This window comes from Solanum stenotomum, chromosome 11, assembly GCF_019186545.1.
Source record: "Solanum stenotomum isolate F172 chromosome 11, ASM1918654v1, whole genome shotgun sequence".
NCBI lineage: Eukaryota > Viridiplantae > Streptophyta > Magnoliopsida > Solanales > Solanaceae > Solanum > Solanum stenotomum.
Window position 1 is genome coordinate 37939514 of NC_064292.1, and position 6798 is coordinate 37946311.

A 6798-nucleotide genomic window follows, 5' to 3' on the forward strand; every position below is an offset into this window, starting at 1 on the left:
ATACTGCAAAGATGTCCAACATATATTTTAATTAAATCTAAGAAACACCTATCTCCATTTCCAGAAGCAACTCTTGCCTATTAACCATGTTCAAGGCATGTTGTCAAATAGACTCTTTCGAATTCAACTACAACAGTCATCCTGGCGAAGCTCCAATGTTATGAACAACATTTTATCAGTACTATCTTACATAGAAAAAGAAGTCATCTTTCCACCAACATTTAATGAGAGAAGCATCAAAAGGTCAAGCCTTTAAGCACAAGTGAGATATTGTTAGAACCATCTAATACTCTACTCGAATCTTCAAGTTCTGGGTTGAAAATTGAATCATCCACACCAGCAAAAGGGCTAAAAAAGATCGGTCTACTTAGGTACCTACATCTGAGCTTAGATGGGACTTTTCAGTTGAGACGATTGAAATATAATACAACTTATACTCTCTTTTCATATATTTTGACTTCTCTATATTGTCTATGATTGCAGGAATATATGCTTCACAAGAAAACTTGGTGGGTGGATTGTAAAATATGTGCTAATTTTTATTCATTTGTTTTTTGAGTTGTCAACAATACAATGAGATCAAAAATACATATTTTAGTTATTTGAAAACTAAATATGCTTAGTCGTAAAACACAATGATCAAGATTATAATTTATGATAATTAAGAGACAACATAGATTATTAATCTTGATCTTTTTTTTTTGTTTCACCCCTTGGTGTCAAATGCTTCGTATCTAACTATATTAGAGTCTGAATAAATCTGAGTTCTCTGATTATTTTATTGATCTATAATTAAATAGCACCAACACACATTTAAAAAGTTACTACATATAACCCTCAACAACTATTTGAGTAGTGACTCTTGGTTATTCTTTTTTTTTTTTTTTTTTAAAAATTGTTATTAGTAATCAACTATTAAAGAAATATATGTGTGGCTCTAAAAAAATCATAAATTTGTCAAGAATATTTTTCGTATATTAACGATTTTTATGTTCGTGAAGGGATAAATATGAGATTTAATTTAAAGAATGTCTAGTCTAAAAATTTCTAATTTTATTGATCTAAGAAAGAAAAATATTAATTATATCGAAATAAAATAGAGTCAAGAAATCCTTGACAATCTCCCAAATGGTCCTACTTGGCGTGAATCTAAATTAGTCCATCTTCAATGAAGGTATCAGACACCAAATGAAAAACCAAGAAAAAATACAACGGATCAAATATAGAAAATTAATAATGTCATATAATTAACTTCTAAATTATAATAATTAAATTTTAATCATTTTTTCTATAAATACCACAAGTCAATGGATATGATCCTATAAAAAAATACTTATGCTAATTAAATGATAAATTAAGGCAAAAACATATATTAATTAACTATAATTTAGTGATATCAGTGTCCATTTATATGCTAATTATTAATTATGAACAAATGATATTCTTAAAATGTTGACTATTTTATTAAATGGTGAATCAAAATTATCTAATAAAAAAAGTAAAGACATTAAATAGAAGACTAAAAACAGATGTTAATATTTTGACCAAAAAAAATAATAGAAAAAAACAATTACAGAATGTGAAAAATAATAATAAATGACTGTCCATAAAATATAAAATATTTAGTACCAAAATCTAATCTTCTTTATTATTCATTCACCATTTTTTTCTTATAAATTTAACCGTGAAAGTTCTGTTTTGACTAAATTCAGACTATTTTTTTTTTATACAATTCAGTTTTCGACAACAAACTAATTTGATAATTTAGGTATTATTATTCATGATATCGAAGTCAAATGAATTTGATTTTTTACCCAACAAAAGGAAGTTCATTTGTAATTGAAGTTGGCTATTTTGACACTATTTTAGAGGTAAAAGAGAAGACACAAAAATATCGAGGTATTCCTATACCAAAACAAACCCTAATCTTCAAACGTAACGTTTTAGCCGATGATCTAAATGTTCATTATTCTGATATACTCGACCGATCTCACATTCAACTCATCACAGATTTTGAAGTGACTAAGAATGTTGTAGTTAAGTCGGAACATCAAAAAATCAAACTCCTTCTCAAAATGCCAACGTCGACCAAATCAGTTATCATGTTAAAGGTGGACACGTGGCCTTCGAAGGGTAAAAGAGAGAATCCATGAAATGAAAGGCATACAAGTGATTAAATTAATACTCCATGCGAATGGATTCAAATTGATCGATCATTACCGCCTTCAAGATTATGAATTTTCAGATAATTCAGAAATTGATGTTAGTATATGTTTGGTACCATTACGTCCCCACCGACAACAACAACTTCTTCAAAATTGTCCGTGAATAACTAAAATGGACCAAAGAAATTAATAATTACTCACTTATTTCTGTCTAAATATACTATATAGTACTAAGAAATTCTAATCGAAGGATATCATACTTGTCAAGGTGACACTATTGAGATCATTAAGGGTAGTGTCATTGGTAGAGATTAGTTTTTTTTTAATTTAATAGTGTGTCCGTAATATATTATCTTGAATATTGTTATAAGCAATTTAATATATTTTAGATTCGTCAAATAAACTTTACATAAGCCTCTTTATAAGTGAATTGATACTCAGAAGGTTGAAAAATAGGTTTTTTTATGAGAAAACCAAATATTGAGAGAATAAAAAAAAATTACCCTTTTGTCTACTTTCTCAAACACTTATAAGGTTTCCATAAGTACTGAACATGTTTGAGGAAGAAGATTGCATTAAACTGTTATAAAAGCCTTATGAAGTACGCGACATTTGGCTTCTACTGAATAAGCATAGTCTCTTCTTCTTTCTACTTCACTATTGTAGAAGAATTCAAGGTCCAAGTGTTGTTCATGTTTATTACACACTTTAATGTTCTCCAAGTTCTTTTGTTTCAAAGTTAAGCAATGTGTCAGTTAACTACTCTAAAGATCGAGCGTGGATAAAACTACTATTGAAAAGAGAGGGCAACAAAACGAAAAGTGGGATAAGAGGTACAATCGAAATGGAAGCGGAAGCGACATAAAGGAGCACATGAAACAGTAAGACAAAAGAAGGTCCTTCTCTATGATTTTTTGTCAATTCAAATTTACGTATACATCATGTAATCTATATATCAATTTAGTCCTATTTTTTTTTTTAGAATTAACAGATACCCTATATAATGACCACATAATTGACATGACCATTTTATGTTCAATTTGCTTATTTCACATGATTAATGGTATTTTTATGTTGGCTTGGATTGAAATTTTGCTTTATGTCTCTCTATGGTAAGGCAAATGTCATGTGAAGTATTCATGTAACAAGTTATGCAACTAGATATAAGAAATGCCTTTTCATAGCCTTGTAAATGAAAAGATGTTGTGAAATGATTGATTAAAGTATCGACTTTTATTCACATAATTTTAGAAAATTACGGAATTCTAATATTAGATGGTCATCGTGGTAATGATTACATTATGGTTGTGGTATTTTTTTCCATCAACTACCTAGTAAACAAGTTGTTAAAAGAAAAAGTTGGTAAAAAATAATTCATGCATTTTTCTGGCAAAACTTTGCTTTTGGTGTTACAGTTCTTTCTCCTTTAGGTTGCTAATCTTTCTACTATGTCTTTCCTTTTAAGTTCTTTCACGTTGCGAAAGAGACTCTCCTATACATTTCATCTTAATGTTTTTTGTTCTCCTCGATAGATTGAAATTTTCCATGCGAAAGAACTCTTCCTACACATTTCACCTTAAGGTAAAAAATGTACATCAAGAGGAGCATGATAACTCACAATCGCATTAACAATTAAGGAGCAAAATTAAGAGCATGTTTGGTATTGTTGGTAAAAATTGTTTATTTTTAGAAGCACATTTTAAATATACCTTTTTAGAAAAGTGCTTTTGAAAAATAATAATATGTGTTTGGTAAATTCATTTGAAAAATTGTGACATCCCGCCTTAAGATTAAGCTGTGAGTTTTGGGTCAGCTTTAAATGGTCATAATTTTCAGTACATGATGAGTTAGGTGGTCCGTAAGATATCAAATGAAAGGTTTTGGAATCCTCTTTTCAAGGCCATCAAGTTTGTTAAATTTCGAGTTCAGATGAGGGAGATATGCCCGTTTGAAGTCAGCCTGTCTAGTTAAGAAAAGTTACCCGAATTAGTGAGGGGGTATTTTGGTCTTTTCCTTACCCCATCAACTTAAAATACTTTTAGTAAATATTTTGGGGTCAAATTTGATTTGGGTCAATTTTACAATCCTAAATTACGCTTAGGGTTTTGAGAGGAGTTCAAGAAGAGGAAAAGAGGAGAAAAGGAAGAACGAACAAGATCTCTTGCGAATCAAGGATTTGTTTCGCCAAATCGAGGTATGTAAGTTTTCATAATGTTGGGTTCGTTCATCCACACACCAATCATGAGTTTCTTTTGTGAATCTCTCCAAATATTGAGAAAGTTAATATTCTTGATGAGTGTTCTTGAAGTGTTGCTTTCATTCTTGAATTAGGATGGGTTTGATGAGTTCTTGAGACAAATGTATTGAGTTGAGAGTTGTTTTGAGTAGATTCTCGTGTACTTGTATTGGGTAATTGAATCCAAGGAAAACTTGAGGAAAATAATCGATTCTAGATGAATTAGGATCATAAAACGAGAAGAAAAATTTGTCGAAAGGTTCTTGGGAAGGGTTGGGGCGGCGCCCCAACAGTACGTCAGAAACTAGTCTCTGAAGTTCAGGGGTTGGCACCCCACACCAACAGTGCGCCATGATCGCCTGCCCCCATCCTTTTTTCGTCGTTTGCTCCGTCTAAGTCCTTTTAAAGTGTACCTTTACTCCCTATTGACTCTAACTACATCTAAACATCGAGAAATCATTCATAACATGAATCATAACCCTTAAATTCATAATTCAAATTCAAGTAGAGTTAAGAGTAAAGTATTAAGAGTTCTTTTGAGTCATTTTGAGAAGTCTTTTACAATCTTTTAAAACTTGTTTTAAGACTTGAGTACTTGAGTTTGAGGATGAGGAGAGTTGAGTTTCATTTTTCAAAATGAATATATGGGAACTAAGTATTCCCAAGAGTAAATGTTTTTACATTTAAAATGAGGGAAACACCGCTATCCAAAGGAGTTCATGAGGAGTTTTGAGTACTTTCTCTTTTAAGAGAAATCTTTTGAGTAATAATCTCAAGTTCAACATGGGGAAATGTTTTTAAACATATGATCTAAGTTATATTTTGGGAGTAGTATTGAGCACCGATATGGGGACGAGTTCAAATTACTCAAAGTCCTCATAAACCATGTAGCCAACGTGGATAGAAAGGGTCATACTTTTTAGATGATTCTTTATTGCTTTTTAAGCATAGCTTAGTGGATCCACTTAGTTGAGGAGTTCTATACCCCGGCAAGGTATATGACAATTTTGGCAGCATGGGCGAGACGTTGTATCATCACATAGCTCATAGTGATGATTGACGGTTAGAGAATCACTCAAACAAAGTTATTTCGTATTTTTACATACTATCTGAGTTATTATTGTATTTTCGAATATAATGAGTTGTTATCTACTGTTTTAAAATGTTTTATATAAACTGTATCTTTAGTGTTGTTTTTATATTGCTTTGAGTTGAGTATCCATGAGTTGAGGTTGAGTTAAGTAGAGTTGAGGTGAGTATGTTTCCTTATTTCAAAGTTCAAGCTTTTATGTTATGTTCAATATTCTCCTTACATGCTCATACATTCAATGTACTGATGTCATTTCGTCTGCATCGTTTCATGATGCAGATACAGGAGATCAAGGTCATCAACAGGCAATTCGTTGATACCAATTGCAGTTCCAGAGTTGTTTGGTGAGCCTCCTTGCTTTCAGAGGATCCCTTATTTATTTTTCATCTATTTCAGTTTTGTTAGGATGATCGGGGGTCTTGTCCTGACATCCCTCATAGTATTAGAGGCTTCATAGATAGATAGATAGACACTTGCAGTTCATGAGTCTTTTACATTTCAGTTGTTAATGTTCTAGACTTGAGTTGCCTCTTTTGGCCAGTCGAATGTTTCTTTAAATATTTCTGAGTTATTATTATTTGAGACATATTTAAAGTTTTACTTTGAGTTCTTTTATTGTTGAGTAAGTCTTCCGCTGAGAGTTGAGCCAGGCCAAGGGTTCACTTGAGGACAACAATGGTTCTCGAGTGCCGGTCACATCTAGGGTGTAGGCTCGTGGCGTGACAAAAATGCTTTTGATGAGCGAATTGTGTTTGGCTAATTTTTTTTAAAATAACTTTTGAGAGTCAATTACGGAAAAGGATAAATATTAATGCACTTTTAATATGAAGATTATTTTATATATCTATTATAAAATTTAATTAATTATTTTAAAAGAAATTAAAATGTACATATTCAAATCGTCAACCAATATTATACATAGATGAATACAAAAATAAATTAAATATTATAATATATAATATTAACATCATGATTTAAATATAATAAAAAATATCAAGCAAAATAAATTTAAAAATCATTCCACAAATTAAATAACTACATACAAAAACCTCATCATAAAAATAAATAAATATAAGATATATATTGATAAATATGTATATATGAAGAAATTTTTTGGTCTTGTAATAAATAATTTTCTGCTTCTGCTTTTTTTAAGAAACATAAATTTTTAACTTCTCCCCAATAATAAAAAATTGTTTCTGCTTCCATTTAAAATAAGTTATACTAATTAGCCAAACACCTTATTTTGAATTATTTTTTTACTCAACATAAGTGTTTTTGGTCTCCTAACAACAATGCCAAACAAG

At 30.5% G+C, this 6798-nt stretch overlaps 1 pseudogene; it reads left to right on the forward strand.

Annotated features, from left to right (window-relative positions):
* The first annotated feature begins 1796 nt into the window (after nucleotides 1-1796).
* On the forward strand, nucleotides 1797-5839 carry LOC125845890 (uncharacterized; annotated as a pseudogene).
* The last annotated feature ends 959 nt before the right edge of the window (nucleotides 5840-6798 follow it).